The sequence below is a fragment of the Rhinolophus hipposideros genome (assembly GCF_964194185.1).
Source record: "Rhinolophus hipposideros genome assembly, chromosome: 4".
Classification (NCBI taxonomy): Eukaryota; Metazoa; Chordata; class Mammalia; order Chiroptera; family Rhinolophidae; genus Rhinolophus; species Rhinolophus hipposideros.
Genome location: NC_138050.1, coordinates 81,341,937 through 81,362,617, shown reverse-complemented (window position 1 = coordinate 81,362,617; position 20,681 = coordinate 81,341,937).

Genomic DNA, 20,681 nt, shown 5'->3' with positions numbered 1-20,681 from the left:
TTGTCTATTTCTCTCTGTGGCCCCTGGCTCTGCCTTCTGGAAGATTATCCCAGGTTTGTTATTCTCCGTGCCAACATTAGAAGTGAGCACTAGGAATTATGTCCTCTTCACTGACTCAGTCCTCTCGTATCTCTTGCGACTGATGCAAGTTTGGAGACCCAATGTCTGTTTGAAGGCTCAAACAGTTAAAGGCATGTATTTTTGGCAGTGTAATTACCTCGATAATTTAGTAGACTTTTACAAATTTATTGGCTTCTAAATAGTGCTATGTGACAGTGATCACACTCTAAGTTCTAGACATAATTATAAAGCAAATAAAAATGTGTTCGTTTCTTCACCTCCATATTTTCCTTTCTTAGCTAAATCTTTATTATTTTGAGGTCATCGGTTTGGCTGGGAAGGCAAGGAAATAATGCTTGTCCCCTCTCTGTAGTGTTCAAAGACCTCCTGAGGTCTGAAGAAAGTGGAGGCGCAGGGAGTGGGGAACACTGTTCTCCAATACTGAGGGCAGGGGCATGTTTCTGCCTCAAATTTAATGCTTCAGGAGAGTAAGTACCTTCTATGAGACTGGTGATCCCATTAGACTCTGACTTCTTGGAGAGCAAGGCTGAATTATTCAGCTTTGCATCTCTGGCAACTGGTGTTGTACTAATCACACAGAGATGTTTAATACTATTTGTAGAATAAGTGAATATAAAATTAGCTATTAAAGTAAGTTGTAATATAGTTTACTTAACTCAGTAGGCTTTAAAGTGTAGTCCCTGGACCAGCAGCATTACCATCATCTGAGAACTTATTAGAAATACAAATTCTGGGTCTTACTTCTGACCTACTGAATCTGGGATAGGACCCAGAAATCTTGTGTTTTCCTTTCAGGTAATTCTGACGCATGCTACACTTTGAGAACCATTGCATTAGTTTATCAACATTTTTTCCCTAAGAATGTCTAGGTTTAGAAACTTTTATCTACAAAGAAGCTAAATCTGCTTTTTCCTTTTAAAGCAAAAGCCTATTGAATTTGATAAGTAAGGAATTTCCTTAGATATTTTTGAAAATCTTTTTTCTATTTGATGGGCAGTATGCAAAGATTCCATGAGTTTATGAACAATGTGTTTTGAACCCAGGCTTTTTGTAACTTTTTCAGGGACATCCTGTCATTGTTTCATATACAGGATTTCCATGGAGTTAGGTGAAGTTCAGAGAATAAGTCAATAGCAGGATGCAGTCTTAGATTACCTAGGCAGAGATTACGTTGCCCCTCCCACCACTGAGTTCTACCATGCCTCATGCTTCATTGTCTGCTGCTCTGCTGACTTCCTCATCTAGAGTCACGAGACTGCCTATAATCCCAAATTGTCTACTTGTCATAAAGCTGAAGTTTGAGTCATTTTTCACCAGTGTTTGAATAGACTGTTCTAGGAAGATTACTATAACTTTTATTTTTAGTTTTATCTAGCAGGCAATATTTAAATTGTCAATTTTTCCTAATCCACTAAGTCATGGAATAGTCCATTTATATAATAGACTAAATTTAAGATTACCTCATACAATTTTATCTGAGACATATGGCTTCAATTAATTGGCATTGAATGTCATTCTGAGCGGACTTTATGACAGCTAATCAATACGTTTAATGGGGTACTTCATGATGCCTTAATTTCCTTGAAGTAAATGTCCTAGTGTAATTGAGCTGCATCTAATGTGATTAAGGCAAATACATATAAACTAGGATGGTTCCAAATGGGTAAATAGGCATGACTTTGTTTTTATTATTCTTATAAACGTAATTCTTTGAGTGTTGTCCATTTCAGCCAAAAACACTTATAAAGTTTTTAACTTTTCCTTCAGAATCTCCATGTACATTGAGATAGTGACTGATGGTTTGATTACTCAAGAACTGTTAGTAAATATTATAATCGGTATTACCTGAAATAAATAACAGGTGTAACTAACCACCGAACTTCAGTTTTCCTGAAGGTACTCGGACAGTTTCTCAAATTTTAATGTGTGTGCTAATCAACTGAAGCTCTTGTTAAAATTTAGATTCTAATTCAATATGTTTAGCGTGGGGCTAGATATTCTGCATGTTTAACAAACTGATACCAATGCTGCCAGTCCACAAACCACACTTTTTGGTGAAAAGTTACTAGAAGGCGTCATGTTGGGAATGATAGAAAAACAAATGCACAATAATAGAACAGGTACTCTTACAAATTGTTACAGCTTCTCTATTTGTTGGTGTGTTTCAAATTCATATGTATTAACTATCTAACTTTTAAGAATTTATGGAGTATTGTATTTTGATGGCAATATAATATAGTCATTTTGTTGGCAATATATATATAATAAAGAAGTTCATACGTTCACTTCCATGCCAACATGGAAATAAAGGTGAGTACAGGATGAGTTGAGACGGCAGATTCATTTTCAAGCTTGTAAGAGTAGATAGTAAAGTGTTCTAGATTATTTAATGTCCCTGTAAGAACTAGCAGAACAGTCACTTGTTCTGAAGAGCAAGCTTTTTCTCATAAACATCGTGTGCTTTCTCCCAAGCAACCTACACTTTAATGATGATCACAAAGCTATGCTTTAATGGACAATTAATGTCAGCACACATCTTGGCCAGTTTCACTTGCGCTTTCAGGTATTTCCTATTTCCCCTCCATGACGGCATAAGCCTCTCCATTTTCTTATCTCCACAGACTTCTCCCTCTTCATCCTACCCCTCCCCTTGGGTATCCTCTTGATGATCCTGATTGAACAAGGAGCACTCAATGTCGAGTGGTACTCTTCTTTGTAAGTACTGTTATTTTTAACTTGAGAAAACCACCTGGTTGGACTATTGCCTGTTTGCCAGGCAGAGACAGCTGCTCTCAGGGTCTGCCACAGCCATGTTGGCGCCTGCTGGGAAAAGGGGCACAAGCAGGAGTTTGGCATGGGGTTAGTTTGGACCCAAGGGCTCACTGACAGCTCATCTGCACTGTAGTGTGCTGGCAACATGGGTGATGCCCCACTCACCCAAAGAGAATGGTGCTGCTGTTCTCTTGCCCTGTCTCTGCAACACACATACACGCACGCACACAAACATGTGCACACGCACACACACACATTGCCTTTCCACATCCTCTCCTTGAAATAGAAAGGAAAATCTTGTGAGAAATTGGCTATGTGCCCCCTTACCATAGGCTGTACTGTAGGTGCTTTGGATAGAGCTTGTGAAGAAACATATGGGCCTCATGATAGAAACACCTGCTTGTTCAAAGTGGAAAATAAAAACTAAAAGTTGCCCCACTGTTAATTTGGAACCTCTAGAAGGAAAGCTGACTGTGATTAAATGAAGGAGGCCGCTGGAGGCTTTTTTCTGCCCATATCCTTCCAGCTGAAGCATCTACATTCCCTTGATTTTTAAACAGATATCGTTAAGGGTGTGTTCTGTATTTAGATTCTGAGAGTAGATTTAAGAAGTCCTCCTACTAAGCAAGTTCCAAAATTGGATTGCCTCTTTCTCCAACTAAGGGTTTTGTTGTTGTTGTTGTTGTTTTAAAAGGTTAAGATTTAGATTTGTACCAAACAGCCAATAAGGTCAAGATTTTCAAAAGGAACCTTGTACCTGCTCCCAAATTTGGGGATATTTGAGAGAGAAATGACTGAAAGCAATTGGTTATTGCTTTCAAAAGTACAACTCTAATAACCAGAAATTATTTAGTAAAAGAAAAATCTATAATACATTTTTTAAAATTTACTTGTGCACTTGGAAATGATCTAAAAATATAACATACCAAGTTGCTTTCAATTAAAATTATAATTTAAGATCACATGAAGGAATATTAAGTATAAAGATTAAGTTTTAATCTTTATATTCCAATATAACAAATAACAGCCAGTCTTTTGCTTATACTTGACAATAGTGGATCATATAGGAAAATCCATTGCCACGACTGCTCAAGTAAGGGCTCTTAGATGCTAATGAAACTCATTGTACATCTATTAAATGGGTTACTACAGATAGTTTCTCTCTGTCTCCCTCTCTCTCTACATATATATGTATATATACACATGTACACATACGTATTCATAGTATAATTTAATTGTTGTACTTAAAAGCATGTATTTACAAATACATATTATTTCTTCACATTGTAAATATGTGAAATGTTATAAATTGAGGTGTGAGATTAAGGATGTTTTATTGTCTTCTTTTGTTCACTATACGTTCTGATTTTTCTAGACTTAGCATTTGTTACTTATGTAATAAAACAAAAATGAAGGGTGAGATAAAGGAAACAAGAGACAAAACATTTTCCTGGGTAATTTAGCCTGGTTTCAGGTCACCCCAAAATGTCCTGGAGCTCAGCCATGAATGAGAGTTGGCACTGATGTTAAAAATATGCCCTATTAGGATGCACTTGTAGTTCTTGTTAGATGTCCTCTAGCTGAGCAAGAATTCTCAAACTACTGCTCATGGGCTAAACCCATTCTATAGCATACATTGTAAATAAAGTTTTATTTATTTACACACAGCTACGCTCATTTATTTATGTACTGTCTTTTTTTGCTAGAACAGCAGAGCTGAGTGGTTCCCACAGAGACTATGTGGCCCCAAAACCTAAAACATTTGTTCTCTGGCCCTTTATGGAGAGCTTGCTGATTCCCAAATTAGAGCATTAACTCAGGGCAAAGGACTTCTAGAATGTTCTTGTATTTAATACAGAGCCCACCTACTCCAATGTTTAAAATCTGTGGTTTATAACATTGACAAAATCTGAAGCATCGTAATTAAACTCTATTTAGCCTCATGATTTTCAAAACCATTAATTCAAATAAATTCAATTCATGTGTATCTGATTCAATCAAATATAATTCAACAAAATGGGCTTTTGGAAGATTTGCTTAATTTAAAAAAAAACAAAAAAGAAAAAAAAACACTCATACCGTTTCCAGATCCTGGAAGCTGTGTCTTTGCTGGAGTGAGTAAACTTCAGACCCTAAAAATAAGTTGTAATTAAACTCAGAATCGAGAAGGTCAAATGTATATGAGTACTTTCGCTCTTTTTAAAGACGTTAGTTTAAGTAAGGATTGAGCCTGATAAAGTTGGTGTAAGATCCTATTATAAAATTTAAATGTCACAAGTTTTTACTCTCAAGACCAAGATAAGCCCTTCAGTCAAGTTTCTTCCCTACATTTTATTTACTGTGGGCATGGATAGTAATAAAATACTATACGTCATACTAGTCATTTAAAATATACCTGCTTTCCTCACGAAGTACCATCATTTCTTTAAATTCAGCATAGACAACCAGAGGGAAGCAAGTACAAATTTACTGATCATAAACTGAAACCCCAAGCATCCCCATCAAATTTGACAAACATGCATTGCTCGTGTAGCAGTGTTGAGTTTCTTAGATATTTAAGTGAGAGAATAGCTCAAAAAGCTTCCAGTCTAATTCATTTCGGGGTCTGTAGCTCACCATTCCTTTATGTATAAAACTTTGTGAGGGACCAGAACCTCTTGCTCCCCACCACTTTCTTATTCATGACTTTCTTGTATGGTAAGTATTTTCTTATCAAATCAGCAAGGTTTTTTCCAATCCTGCTGAGAGGAAGGCCTAGCATCTGTGCTTCATCTTCCATCTTCTATAATTATCTAATTGCTGGTGATTTTACAACCCAAAAAAATAGCTTCCAATTAATCTAGTGCAAAAATAAGATTGTGACAGAAATTCTGTGGAAATATTAAGGTACTATCATGAGTGGAGTTCTTATGGTTCAGAAAATTAGAATTTAACATGAAATCATTAATAATAATAAAAAAATAATAGATTTTCATTGAAGTAGGTATTTGACAAGAATCACTCATATATTCCTCTCCCAAATTTTGTGAGGTAATTTCTTTTATTATCTGTGTTTTACATAAGACTAAAGAAGATGAAGTTACTTTCTGAAGACCATAAGTTAGTAAAAGGTAGAGCAATGACTCCAAGCCAGGCCTATCTGATTGCATTGCCTATGGTTTATTATCTACCAACTACACATCTTGTACATTTCTCTGTGTACCTCATATAGTGACTCCATGTTTTCTTTTTGTTGCACAAGACATGCCTGCTAGTTTTAAAAAACAATCTTAAATTAAAACACCCTAAGAATGGACATTCATTCTTAGGGTGAATTAGCTGGGTAGATCTGAGGTCAGTTAAAATTTAGGTAAACTTTTTTTTTAATTAAAGTTTATTGGGGTGACAATGGTTAGTAAAGTTATATAGATTTCAGTTGTACAATTCTGTAGTATATCATCTATATACCGTGTTTCCCCAAAAATAAGACCTAGCTGGACAATCAGCTCTAATGCGTCTTTTGGAGCAAAAACTAATATAAGACCCGGTCTTATATTATGCTACATAAGACCCGGTATTATATTATATTATTATATTATATTATATCATATCATATCATATCATATCATATCATATCATATCATATCATATCATATCATATCCGGTCTTATAGTAAAATAAGACTGGGTTTTATATTAATTTTTGCTCCAAAAGATGCATTAGAACTGATTGTCTGGCTAGGTCTTGTTTTCTGGGAAACACAGTATCACATTGTGTGATATTGCAACAGAGTGTAAGGAGGTAGAAAGAAGTGATGACTTAAAAAGACTTGACTTTAACATTATTGAAGTTTAAAAATTATCATTTTCAAAGTAATAAGCATTTTTTTTTCTGTTATGGTGGAGACTAGAGTTTATCTTTCTTTTGGAAAAATTACTTCAATGCACGTTTAGTGAAGCTTATCCCAGGGCAAGTTCCCTATGTTCCTGGCTAGCCCACAACTTCTGTGGCTTTGACCCAAGCAGATGATTTAGATTGAGAAAGTAAGCATTCTACCTGGTAAATATGTGCTCCTAAGAGTTAGAAGAGCTTTTCCATTCATAACCTGTAAGTAGTGCACCATCTGTGCCAATATGCTATAGCTCACTTTTGGTTGTTCGATATGTGCATATGTACAACAACGTATTTGATGATAAGAGCTTGGAAGGGGTGACCTGATTCATACCTTCACTTCTCTTTGTGTGTTACACTAGAGAAAAGACAGTGACAGGAATTAGATTAGATTTGGTGCCATACAACTTGAGTGTTACCGCTGATGTTTATTCCAGGTGGAATAAATCACATTAGAGGGTAATGTACTGGTCTACTACTGAGGCTTTTTATGTCATGGTCATGGGTTCAGATCAAGCTCATGCATGTGGGAGGTGGGATTTCACCTGTATGGGTTTTTCCCATTGGAGAATGTCCTGAGAAAGGCTTGATGAAGTGGGCCTGGCTTTGGGAAACAAAGTCTTCTTTATTCCCTCTCTGAGTCCAGATATTAACTGGTTCTAGAAATCAAGGCAACACCCTGCTGGCAGTGTTCATGGAGGTAGGGGTGAGCTACCCTTTGTCCCATGGAAGCACTTCAGGTGTTGGTTTGCACTTTAGGAGTTACTAAGCTAATAAGGAACTATGATATTGATTTAGACTCTAAGAGTAGCTATATGTAATAGCAGTTGTAAGTGACCTATCACAAAATTTCTTTGTCTTCAAGACTTTTGTAAAGCCAGTTGTGCTTTGAGGAATTGCAGGACAGCCTCAAAATGTGATGTGGTATTCTCCCTCAGATCAGTGTGTATGTTTGTTGGGCAGGTGGGCTGGGAGAGAGTGGAAGGCATGAGATTGACGCTTGGCTCCTCAAAACAAAAAAATCACAAATGTCAACCATGGCTGAAATGGCAAGAGGAATAGAGGAGAAAAAACCAAAGAGACCTGATCCCAAACATGCATGAAATGACACTATGGGGATATTTCCTAGAAACAGCTTAGGGACAGTTCGGGGGGGGCAATACCCAGCAAGCAGGCCATTAAGGATTTTTTTTTTTTTAATAAGCTGTCATGTGGTCATCACAGACTCTTGATACCTAGTTTTTGTGTGTTACAAGAGAATGGTAAAAACAGGTTTAGAAATAGCCTCATCTTCTGCTGCTGAGGCAACAAGCCTAAGGCAGCCTGCCCCTGACTTCTTTCAGGCACAGTAACTGACCTGTGCGCACTGGGGTGAACGTGTTCAAGGCTATATAGGTAGTCAAATGGCCTAATTGGAGAAAACATAAACATACTTCCAAATAAAGACCTACTCTACTCCCTACATCCGTGTAGTGACCTGTCTACTGCCAACCTTGGTGGAATAAAAAAGAGGGGAGACTCCTCCAAAGAAACCAATTGTTCAAAATTCAAACCTGCCCCTTACATTCCATGCCTTTTCTCCAGGACTCCTCCTCCACTGAGCCTGATGTGAAACATGCATTCTACTCAGTGAGTTTGAGCGTAAGGGACTTTTATCACGGTGTGAGAGAACTGGCTACAGAGTCCATGTAATATGTATGCTATCTTTTATTAATTTTTTCAGAGCCCGTCTTTGTAGTAGGTGCTGTATTAGGAGATTAGATCACAGTATTTGCTTTCATGTTGCTTATGGGCTACTTCTGAAAGGACTTAATAAGACATAAACGAGTGACTATAACATAAAACATGGCAATTTGGGATCATAATGTAATAGTGATCATAGACAGATTGAAGGAAAATTAATGGTACTGATTTCCTGATGGAAATGGCTTTCTACTCAGACTTTGAATTTCTTTCTAAGAGTTCTGAGCATATAAAGGGGGTTGCGGAGAGCAAATATATGGCATATGCTCTGGGATATTTTCTTTTTAACCAAGGATAAACTCAAATTGACATTTTTCCTATAAGGTCTCTAAAAGAACCTGAAAATCAAAGTGGTTGTTATTTTCAAATACAGTTTTGCAAACTACAAAAAAAAAAAAAGAAGCAAATAGTTTTTCTGTTGCCCTTTCTTTTTTTCTGTTATGACTTCATAAAAGAATATAGAACTGTGATATAAGGATCTCAAAATATATACCTTAGAGCAATTATGATTTCAGAATAATTAAATGGCCTATTAGATAATCTTTCTCAAATCTGAGATATTTTAAATATACTTTGGTGGGTGTCTTATCTGTCTGTCTGTCTGTCTACTATCTATTCTCTCTCTCCTCTCTCTCTCTCTCTCTCTCTCTCTCTCTCTCTCTCTATCTCTCTTTCACCCACCCCTCTCATCTGTCTACCACCTATGTGCCTGATATACCTAAAATAAGGAAGGTATATCACAGTTGATGACTATGAAGATTTGAGGAATGGACTTAATTGCTCAGAATGGCTCCTACTGTTAAATGTGGGCAAGGCCCATGTATATAAAACCCATATTTGTCACAAAAAAGTTCTTTAGATTTCTTCTGGCAATTGAGTAACTGTTATGTGAACCTCAAATTTCTGTTATAAATGTAACTGAAAAAATATGCCATGCTCATGATAGTGGTTGATTCTTTCAGCTATTAAAAACAAACAAATACATATACAAAAGCAGAGTCCCAAACCAAAATCTTTAGTTTGGCCCCTGTGAAACATTAATTCCACTGGAAAATGGATTTGCCTTTTCTCTGGGTGTGCCATTAGTATTTCAAAATTAGTATTTCAAAATACTCCACCCTCCCTACCCAAGTAGCTGGAAAAGAATTGATCCACTCATGAGGTTTTATAAGCTTGTGAATGACTACAAAATAATAGTTTTGTGGTCGTTGATTCAGAGAAATAGCCTCAGAAAATAAGTTGCACTGTGGTTCTACCTGATCATAACTATTCCTTTTCTAGTTCAATAGATATTTCAATTCTATTGAATAGATAGTTCAATAGATATTTCAATTCTATTGAATAGATAGTTCAACCAATATTTTTAATTTTTCTATAATCCAGGCACTGTGATCCGTTATGGGAATGTAATGGTTGAAAAACTCACATTCTGCCCTCAAGGAACTTAAAATCAGTATGAGCACCTTCCAGTTTACTATAATCAGAAGTGCCACTTGAATTTCTCCTAAGATTAAAAGGTAAGCCCCAAATAGCCAATTTACAAGCTTTAATAATCACGAGTAGATCTTTTCTGGGATGTGGCCACAAAATAAAACTACCAACGCAATCACAGAATCTATCAAAATGTAGCTTATTAGCTATGTCTAGGTCCTTTTCCAAAATGGATCCTGCTTGTCCTCAAAGTTGTCCTCTTTGATCCCTGATCTTAAAAGAAATAGGACCTGTCTGATTGGCTTTAGAGCTAATCTCTCTTCTTGAACAGAACTCTTATGAGCAGTTCTTTGGGCCAATGTGCTGTCCTTTTTGGTTCAACACCTTCAAACAATCAGTGCTTCGCTAGCCTGGTTCAATTTTTCAGTCCAATGCCCTCCAGCTCCTGTCTTTATTAATTAAATCTGTTGTATATTCCTTAAGTTCTTGTAAAGCTCCCCCATCCTTTTACACACACACACACACACACACACACACACACACACACACTCCCTGTTGCTCTGGTGACACTATTTTGCCCCATAATAAATTTGGAAATACAAATAGATATATTTACATGGTATATGAAAGGTAAATAATGATGCACATAGCTCACATATAAGTATTCTTGCCTATTAGTGTGCATTTATTTTTTTCTGAAACGACATTTTAAGAAAGGTTTTGAGTTTAGGAAAGACTAGAAAGGGAAATAATTTCTGGCACAAAATACAAGAATGCGAAATAGAATGGAAATGTCTTAAAATACATGATTTCATTTTCCATGAGATTAGAGATAAAAACTATTACATCTCTTTACTTTAGAATCAGAAAATTGACACACTTCACATAGAAAAATGCAAAAGGAAAATATTTTTTAAAGGTATGAAGATTATAGAAGAAATTAACTGAAGAACACAGTGGGAGTTTTCTGTTTGTTTTTGTTTTAGAACGAAATAAAGCACAAAGATGAATTTAGTTTATGATAGAATAGGCTGATAAAATATGCCTTGGAAGAGAAATCTGTGATTTAGAAAAAATTTTATAATCACTTCTTTTTATAATCTAACCTGATCACTCCCCTCACAGCACATTCCATCTCTAGAGCAATCAGCAGTTGCTCCATCAAAGTCTGCCTCGTATAAATATTAACTCACCTTCAAAGAAGCATGCAAGTACTAAATTCAAATCTATTTTGCTTTTGTAGGCAGTTAATAGACTATAGCTATCTGCCTGGTACCCTTTCCCTGTGACCTTCAGAACTGAGATCACTAAACCCCTAGAGATTCAGCCTTAATCAGTTTCTCAGTCTAGGCTGGTCTCCAGGGAGTTGGAAGGAACCCAAAACTATCAGCACTGTCTCAGCTTCTGTTCAGAATTGCTGCAGTTCTGGCTCTGCTAATAAAGAATTTGAGCTTACAATTTGTTTCCTTGTCCCTTCCATTTCGCTAAATGATCCCCAATTTTACCCTTTCTTTCCTCGTATCATCCCACAATTGGATTTCTGCCCATGAGCTCCATCTCTATGTAGGTACCTGCTACCTGCTGTCAGAATTTCCTAATGGCATGAGACAGCCTGCCAGATTCCTACCCATTGCCTACTGTTGAATCCTGCCCATTCTCCAATGCTAACTTCTCCCATGCCTGCTCTTCACGTTTCTCCCCGTCACTTGTTCTGCCTCCCAAGTTCAGGTTTCTCCCTATCACTTGTTCTGCATCTTAATTCACTCGAGTCTTCTAGATTCCACTTCCCACAAAGGCCTTATATGTTCTGACTGATCAACCTATGTAGTCCTCCCAGTGTCATCTAATCATCTAGACTGAGCTTTGCATTGTATCCAGAGTAGTTATGGCCTTATGGTGAGACACATTCATAGATATTGTAGGACTCAAAGATCATGCATTCCAGGGCTCATACTAACACAGATAAACAATCTAAGATCTCACAGCTTGATTATGCTTTTTATACAAAGGAATACTCATGGAATACATATGTGTTACCAATTATTGTTGATCCTACACATCTCCCAAGACTAGTAGTACCTCCTACTTTGGGCTGTAGTATTACAATTAAAATACACAGGTTATGTTATTCAATATTAAGTCCTGCAGAATAATTTAATCAATCAATATTAATTTTCTCTAGGCTACAGAAATCCCAAAGGACATAAAATAAAATTCCCAACAAATTGGGAACAACAGGTGTTAAGCACCCAAGAACAATGGTGCTAAATGTTAGGATTCACATCATCAGAACCATGGGAATCATCTGGGACTCAAGCTCGTTTTGAAAGATGCAAATGCATCCTTCTGAATGGATAGGAGAAGAGAGAACAGCAAACTAGGAGCAAAAATTCAGAGAGTGGGATCCTTTAGAATGAACTGAACCTAGCAATGGACCGGGTTGTTTGGAGTGAAGCTTTGTGTTGGGGCAAGAGATGATGCCAAGGATAGTTGTCAGAATCTATGTATCAAAGTCCCTACTGCCAAAGGGGACTTAGAAGAAAGTCCTCTGGGTTCAAAAGCAGAATGAGAACTCATGAGACTAATCTTTTTTGATCTCCATTTTCACTGTGATATTGAACTAGAAGTTCAACCTTATGGATATCACGTTTTTGGTGGTTGTTTCAGTTCTAAAGCAGACATAAGATAACCAGGGTTCCCTACACCTTGTGCCTACACTAAGAAAGGTGTGCAAAATATAGAGAGAAAACTCCTTGTAAAGGACTGTTGACATAACATTGTAATATGAATTGTTCAGTGTCTTTGTTTCATAAACTTGACTCCACTGTAGCATCTCCAAATACCAGGTTCAGTTTTATTTAGGGAAATAATTATTGTGTGCTCACTATCCTCTTTAGGATAGTCACATATGAGTCTGGTGAGATCCATCAAAGTTTTGAGTTCATTCTACTGTCCGCAGGTTGGTCTCCAATGAGCCTGGGCTAATTCTTGAACCCCTGATTGCCCACAGCGTCACAGACAACCTGGGACCACTGTTTATTTAGTTCCTATTGTTGAATCTGTGCCTTGACTATTGACTGAATTCAAGTGCCCTGTGGAAAACTTGAGCCTTGTCTTGAATCCTGGGCTACGTGCATTGGACAATGACCCCTACCTCTGTCTTGCCATCTCCTTGTTCTTAGAAATAGAACACTGTCTTCTATGGCCCAGACTCAGATTAATGCTCTAAGAACTCAAGACTTACAGAGCTTTTTCTCCTCACCATAAATTTACTAATTAACCCCTGTTCAGTAAATCCTATAAAAGGTTATTTCTATCCACCCAAAGAGGGCTACTTTGGCTCCTCCCTCTTCCCCTAGCCTGCAGTGAAGGTCCCTGAAATGTTTTGCATCCATACTCAACTCATGGACAAGACATACTCATGTTGTAAACAAAGGTCATGACCCAGTACCAATCTCCATCCTGTTGAAAACTAGGGCCTAATCACACCTTGAATTATTTTCCTAGTGTAAAGCCTTCGATGAAGCCCCATGTCTGTTGCCTTCACGTATTTTTTCTTGATTTGTCTGAGAAGCATCCTGTTTTCAGGGTGCTTACCGTATTCCACTAAACCCTTAAATCTGAATCTTTAGGGCTTGCACATAGTAGTATTCAAATAACCTCAGGTGCTTACAGCTCCACGGGACAGTTTCCGCTCTATAACACATTCAGACACTACATTAGCTACACATTAAAAATGTTAGCCTCTCTTTACATAGGTGACAGATTTCGCTCACAAGGCCAAAGGATTCATATCAGATTCATGCCCCCTAGCTTTTCAGTGAGCAGGGCCTGAAATTGAATTACTTTTCCCTGACCTAAAGCAGTGGCTGATGCTCAGTCTTTCCTTTCTAGACCCATAGTTCACGTTCGGAGACATTCTCATTTCCCCTTTAGAGATGTTGCTTGTTGTTGGCACTTCCGGTTCCTGAAGCAGATTTGCTGTGTGGCCCGATAGGTTCGACCTTCTATAGAGCAGCTGGTATAGTACACATCGATTGTAAGAAAGCAACACTCAGGCTGATTTTCAAAGCCTGCTCTTGTGGTTTCATCAGATCATTGTGAGGATTTTCAGTCATTAATGGGCGAAATACTCAGAAAAAATTCTGATCATTGTCATATTTCCTTATCTCTGGAAAGAGCTCCTTTATAGACCCATATTAAATACAGCTGCAAGGAGAAGCACTGAAAATAGGTTTTTAGAAAACCTTCTATAATCTATCAGTATAGTTTTATGTGCCTAAACTTTTGCAAGCGTGAATTTCTGGCTTAATTGAGTTTTCAATCTGCTTTATTTGCTTTGGATGGTAGAGAAAAGGAAACCATTTACTTTACGTGAAGAACAAATATTAACAGCTGCTTTGCTGGAATTTTCCACATAAGCACAGTTGTTGTTTTTTTAAAGTTTCAAAAAAAAAGTGTGACAAAACTATTAGATTGATCACGATGTATCTTAGTTACATTGAATTAAATTTCACTTTTACATAGCTAGCATTTTTAGCAAAGATGTTGCTGCTTGCATTTGAATAAGCCAATCATCTTAAATATAACACTAAAGCTATCTTGTAAGCTCTGTATATAATGTTAGTCTTGCAGCATTAACCTGAGAAAGGGAATTAGTTTGATTTAGATGGCTTAAGCCAAATCCAATTTTTGGATTTGTCTGTAAACATGGGATCACAACATTTCTGAAGACTTGCTATGTTTCTACAGTTATGATTATGCCCCAATGAAATGACATAAGATAACAAGATAGGGAAAAATAAATCTCACCTATGAAATTGATCTTGGTATTGTAGGTTTGAAACTGCACAATCCTCTTGTCAAATTTAAATCCTATTTTCAATTTGATTCGACTTTGCTTCTATAGTCCTAAAAGTGGGGCGTGGTACGGTAGAAAGAGTGCAGAGTTAGTAGTTCTGTTTTTGAGCTTTATCTAGTGGAACGGACACTAGTCTCTTTGGATCACAGAATCCTCCCTCAGACAATGGACACAATGATTTCTGAGAATACATTAGTGTAATATTGTATGATAGTCCCTAAAAATTATTACACTATTTATGATACTACCCTCATCCCTCATTATTAACATTCAAGTGTAAAATAGTGATTTAGCATAATAATAAAGGTATGTTACACAGACCATTGTGGTGTAGCAAAATGGGCGAAGCTTCTTAGCATCTTTGGCCTAGAGACCTTATCTTGAGTGGGTCGTGGAGATATTGCTCTGGGTATTTTGAAGGAAAACATGGTTTACTAAGAATCTAAATAATAAGGTCCTCACATAAAAGAGTAATATAATGACACATAATATACTATTCTAAACTTGAGTATAGAGATATTAGAGTTCTGTTTTCCTTGAAGCTTTCCATAGGAAAACCCCAAGACATTTTCACGATTTTGTCCACAAATTTGAACTATTTTTTTTTATAGACTCAGGCATCAAATTCCAAAAGTAGAGGAAAATCCAAAATGTGTGCAATTCTGTTATATAAAAATTAGACCTCAACCAAAGGTAGTTTCCAGTACCTCTGCCATTGTTCTTTCTGGCAGCCATTTGCCAGTATAAGAGACCCCAAGGGGAGCTAGGTGAACAAGTTTTGTAAAATTTCTAGTAATTTACTGATGCAACTGTTCTTTTAAGGACAGCTGCATAGAAAAGTAAGTTTTAGCTCCACCGAAAATAAAGTTTTAGCTCTACTGAAAATGAAGGAGAAAGAGGAAATCCCATCAAAAGATTAGCCAAAAATTACTGTAGTAGGTAGCGATGTCTGTGGGGGAATTCAGGAGTCCATAAGCTGACATAAAAGTGTTCAGATTGTGGAAGAAAGTGGAGAAAGATGATTCCCAACTATGCCCATCTCCAGACAATATTATCCAGATAAATCCAAATTAAAATCTACAAAATGGCCTACTATTTTGATTTTGTACAAGGTTTTTCTTGACCAATATAAAGAGTACCTAACCACATGTTAGAATAGAGAAATGAAGCTAACACTTGTTAAATGGTTTTTATGTGACACTGTTGAACATTGTACATAGGTAATCTTACTTATTCCTTACAGTGAACTTGTGAAGAAAATATTAACTCCATTTATAATTGAAAAAGAGAAAGTGAGGCTTTGAAAGATACACAACCATTAAGTAGCAAGATCAGGATTTTTCTGACTTAAAACTTTTTTCTTTCTTTTTCTGTTGTGCCTTGCCATTTCTTGAAGCAGTTGGATTAAACTAAGTTTAGTGATTGGCAGGGGCAGTGAAATTAATGGAGAAGAGGTCCAAGAAATGTGGCATATTCAGACAAGGTGTGTTTAAGGACAGTTAGCTGGATAAAAGATACCTTGCTTCAGCAGCACACCGTTTTGTTTTGTTTTGTTTTGTTTTGTTTTGTTTTGTTTTGTTTATGGAGGATTGTATGGTCCTTTTTCTCTTAAAAAAAAAAAAAGATTTTGGCATGCTTACCTTCTTTTTCAGAGACCAAAGGTGAACTATCTACAGGGAAGGCAAGAGAAATAAGCATTGTCTAAACCTAGAATTCAATGCATCACCCACCACCAGTTGAGAGAAGTCTTTATTTTTTTACAGGGGGAGATTTCGTGTCTCAGCAGGGGTATAGAGTTTCCTCCTTCAGTCCTATTAGAAGTCCCCTCATCATCTGGGGACTGGAGTCCCCTCAAATGGGCTTCCATAACTTAATAGTTAGCAGCACACCGGGCCACCATCTTTACAACTCCAGGGATCTAGTTCCTTGTGGACTGTGTGAATGGTGGTCCCTGGCATTGGGCAGAGTGAAGCATGCATAGCTAAAAGTGGTAACCTAGGACTCAAGGGCTAAGATGTGTTCCTGTGTTTGAGGAGTAGGCCATTTATCTAACAGAGAACACCCTCAAATGTTCAATATACAATGGAGCAAATGGGGAAAAAAAGTATGCAAATAGGCAAATAGAAACTACCAGAAAGATACAGCTTATAGTCACTGTTGGTACTTTCACTTACCCCTTGTCTTCTGTCATTCCCATCCCTCAGAAAGAGCCACTCAGTCTTTGTCACTGTCCTAAGAATCTTTGTCTTTTCAATAGAGAAAATAGAGGTGAGCAGTATGAATTCCACAACTTCCAACTCCCCCATTTTCTGTCATCTACAGAGTACTTTAAACTCAAAGAAGAGCCTTATCATCTCCAGCCCCAAATCCTGCACCTGTGCTCTTAACTCAATCCCATTTTGCCCACTCTCAGAACTCATTCGTCAATATGCTATTTCTCCTGATTCAGGCCCTGATCAACTACTATAGAAATATGCTATTGACTCCAAACTAATTTCTCAACTGCCCAGTTTTTCCTCTTCCTGTTTATTTTCCTGCTGTGCACTAGAATTATCTTTCTAAAAAAATGTTTTTATCACCTCAACTCTTCAGTGCCTAGCATTTCATGCAAGACCCTTCACAATCTGTTAACACCCTTTTAGCTGTATCTCCCATCCTGCCTTATCATCTACTTGCCATTATGGCCATACCTTTGCACAGAGGCATGAAGCAACAGAATATCAACAGAAGGTTGCACAGTTTGTATCATTTTAAGGGTAGACACTGTATTATTTCTTTGGAATCCCCAGTGCTAATCATCCTCAGGCAGATTATAGACAACCAACAAATACTTATTAAATAAATGTTATGCGATTCTCAAAACTTATCTCCCTAACCTCAAGGTGTCTTTCTTTCTCTGCCACCAGAGTCCTGTTCCTCAGACTATTCCTGTCACTTCCCTGCTTACAGATTGTCAATGAAGCTTCACTGCATACAGAATAATGAAGAGCCTCTCCATCCTGATATTCTACGTGACCATAACATTTCCTTCATTCTTTACTTCCATTAAAACATCTCTGCCCATCCTGATAGCATACGTTATGAATTATGCGTCAGTAGCACCCTGCACATTCCAAACTATTTTCTTCTTGTTTTTATATAAGGTAGTTTCATAACTCAGATCACCACTGTCATCTATGTCCACCTGTAAGAGTCCTAACCTTCCTTTAATGCCCAATTCAAATCCTACTTCTTTAAAGAAGTTGACTCAGATTTTCCTATGCAGAACTAAACTCCCCAACTCATGCTGTCATAGTTCTACATCTGTACCTTTTTATTGCAATGAACAATTTATGCCTTGAGTCAGAATTAATTATTTATGTCTGTCTCCCCTACTAGAATGCAAATTACTTGTTTATATAAACCATAAATAACAGTTTGCCATAAGTGCTCCATTGTATATCTAAATATACTTCAAAGCACCTAATACAGTGCTGTGAGCATAATAGTTTTCTCAACAAGTATTTGTTGATTTGAATTAAAGAGCAGCATTAAACATATTAATATCAAAGCAGGATTGTTAGTAAGAAGAATAGTATATGTTTTATTACTTTAATAAAATTGTGATGTTTCCCGAAGAATGAGGTTAATACAGCACCATAATAACAATAGCTAATTTTAATTTTGCAGTACTTTTTAAAAATCAAGTTATGAAAATTTGAACCTATTTAAATTTGATTGGTTCAGGGGCACTTTATTTGGGGTTAGTATTTATATAGCAATGGAAATGTATTGTATATTTACAATATGAATCTTATCCCTTTTATTGATTAGGTATTAGGATCTTGAATTTCATGCACACAATGAAAAATGACTTATCCAAACAAATTTTACACATTACAGTGGATAAGACAGTGGTTTGACAGATGTATATGCGTGTGCATTCTGAGCAGAATTTATTCCTTCATTCACTTATCCATTTATTCATCCAAGAGCAGCACCATTAAATATGACAAACTATTCTTGCATTACTCTATCTGTAGCATTCCCTCAGCTACAATTTTTTTCTAACCTATCTTCAGCTCCTACTTAATTGTTTTATTAGAATGTGTGTTCTTTTGCCTGTTGTGATGGCTATGGGGGCACAAATATCTGGCTAAACATTTTTTCTAGGAGTGCCTGAGAAGGTGTTTCTGGGAAAATTAGCATTTAAAAGCTCTCCTTTCCAGTGTGGGTGGGGATCATGCAATCCGTTTAAGGCCTATAAAGAACAAAAAAGTAAAGGAAGAGAGCATTCTATCTGCCTGACTGCTTGAGCTAGGACCTCAGTCTTCTCCTGTCCTTGGACTGGGACTTACACCACTGACTTTCCTGGATCTTCAACTTGGGGACAGCAGATCATGAAACCACAGCCTCTATAACCATGTGGGTCAATTCCTTATGATAAATCTCTGAATATATAGATAGATAGATAATAGATGATAGATAGATAGATAGATAGATAGATAGATAGATAGATAGATAGATAGACAGATGATAGATAATAGAAAATCTCCTGTTGGTTCTATTTCTCTAATTCACCTGTCCACACCTACCTCTCAATCTAGGCTTTGGATTTCCCCAGGGTTCTTAGTCAATTACCTCCGAACCCACCTGTATCTTGAAATTCTTCCTCTCTTCTTTAGCTTAGAGGGTTGTGGTAGGTAGAATTCTAAGATGGTGCCCAAGATTCCCATCCTTTGCTGTACATATCCTATATAATCTCCTGTAGGATGTGAAAGACCAGTAAACATGATGGGGTAGTCACTTTTGTGATTTTATCAGGATAAGACTCTTCCATAGCAGAGTAGAGAGGGATTCTTAGACCTTAGAGACCATGTTACAAGTACGCCATGTGGCTTGGACATGAGGGTGGCCCTTAGAAGTTGACACTAGAAGTGCTGACAGCCAGCTAGACAACAGAAAATTCAGTCCTACAACCACAAGGAATTGACTTCTGACAACAACCTGAATGTTCATGCAAAAGGACCCTGAGTTTCCAATGAGAACACAGTCTGGCTGACGCCTGTCTTTCAGACTAGTGAGCCTCTCAGCAGAGGATGCAACTTTGTAGGCTTTTGACCTACAAAAACAGTGAGGTAATAAATCTGTGTTCTTTGGAGCTGGTAAGTTTATAATAATCTTTACACAGCATGTTTAGGGTATTAAAAATTATTTTGAACTACTAACTCTATACCAATGATTGCAAGTATGAGTATGAAGAAAACCAACAAGACAGTCTCAAATGTGGTAGACGTTCTTCCTGTGGCCTGCAAGTTGTGCCGTATATACTGGCAGGTTGTTGCCAACATTAAGAATCACACAGTTCTATGTGGTCCCTTGTCTGTCTTCTGGGAGATTTTGCTTTGTCAATTATCTTCCATGGACTCCTCTAGAGTGGGTATTGGATTTGCTCTTCATAGGACCCTCAGCTTTATAGCTCACTTCCCCTCCTGCAAGTTTGGGCATCTAAGGATTGTTTTAGACCAGAGTTTCTCAAACTGGAAATTACTGACATTTTTGGACTGCATAATTCTTTGTTGCGGGGGAGTTATCCTGCACATTCTAGGATATGTAGCAGTATTCCTGGCCTCTACCCATTAGATACCAGTAGTATTCTCTGAGTTGTGACAATTAAAAATGTCTTCAGTCATATCCAAATGTCCCCAGGAAGGCAAAATTGCCCCTATTTGACAGCCACTGCCTTAGGAAGTTAATAGCCTTTGCTGTAGGGTTTGAAGTATCTTTGGCAATTAAATTATTTCAAAAGTATATAAACCATTGATCTATTTGTTATCAATCAATTTTAGATATACCCAAAATTTCTTCTAATTCATAATTTTCAAGCTTGATTTCCTGGCTACTCAGGGGCCATCAAATGCAACAGCTGAATTCTAAGGAGCGA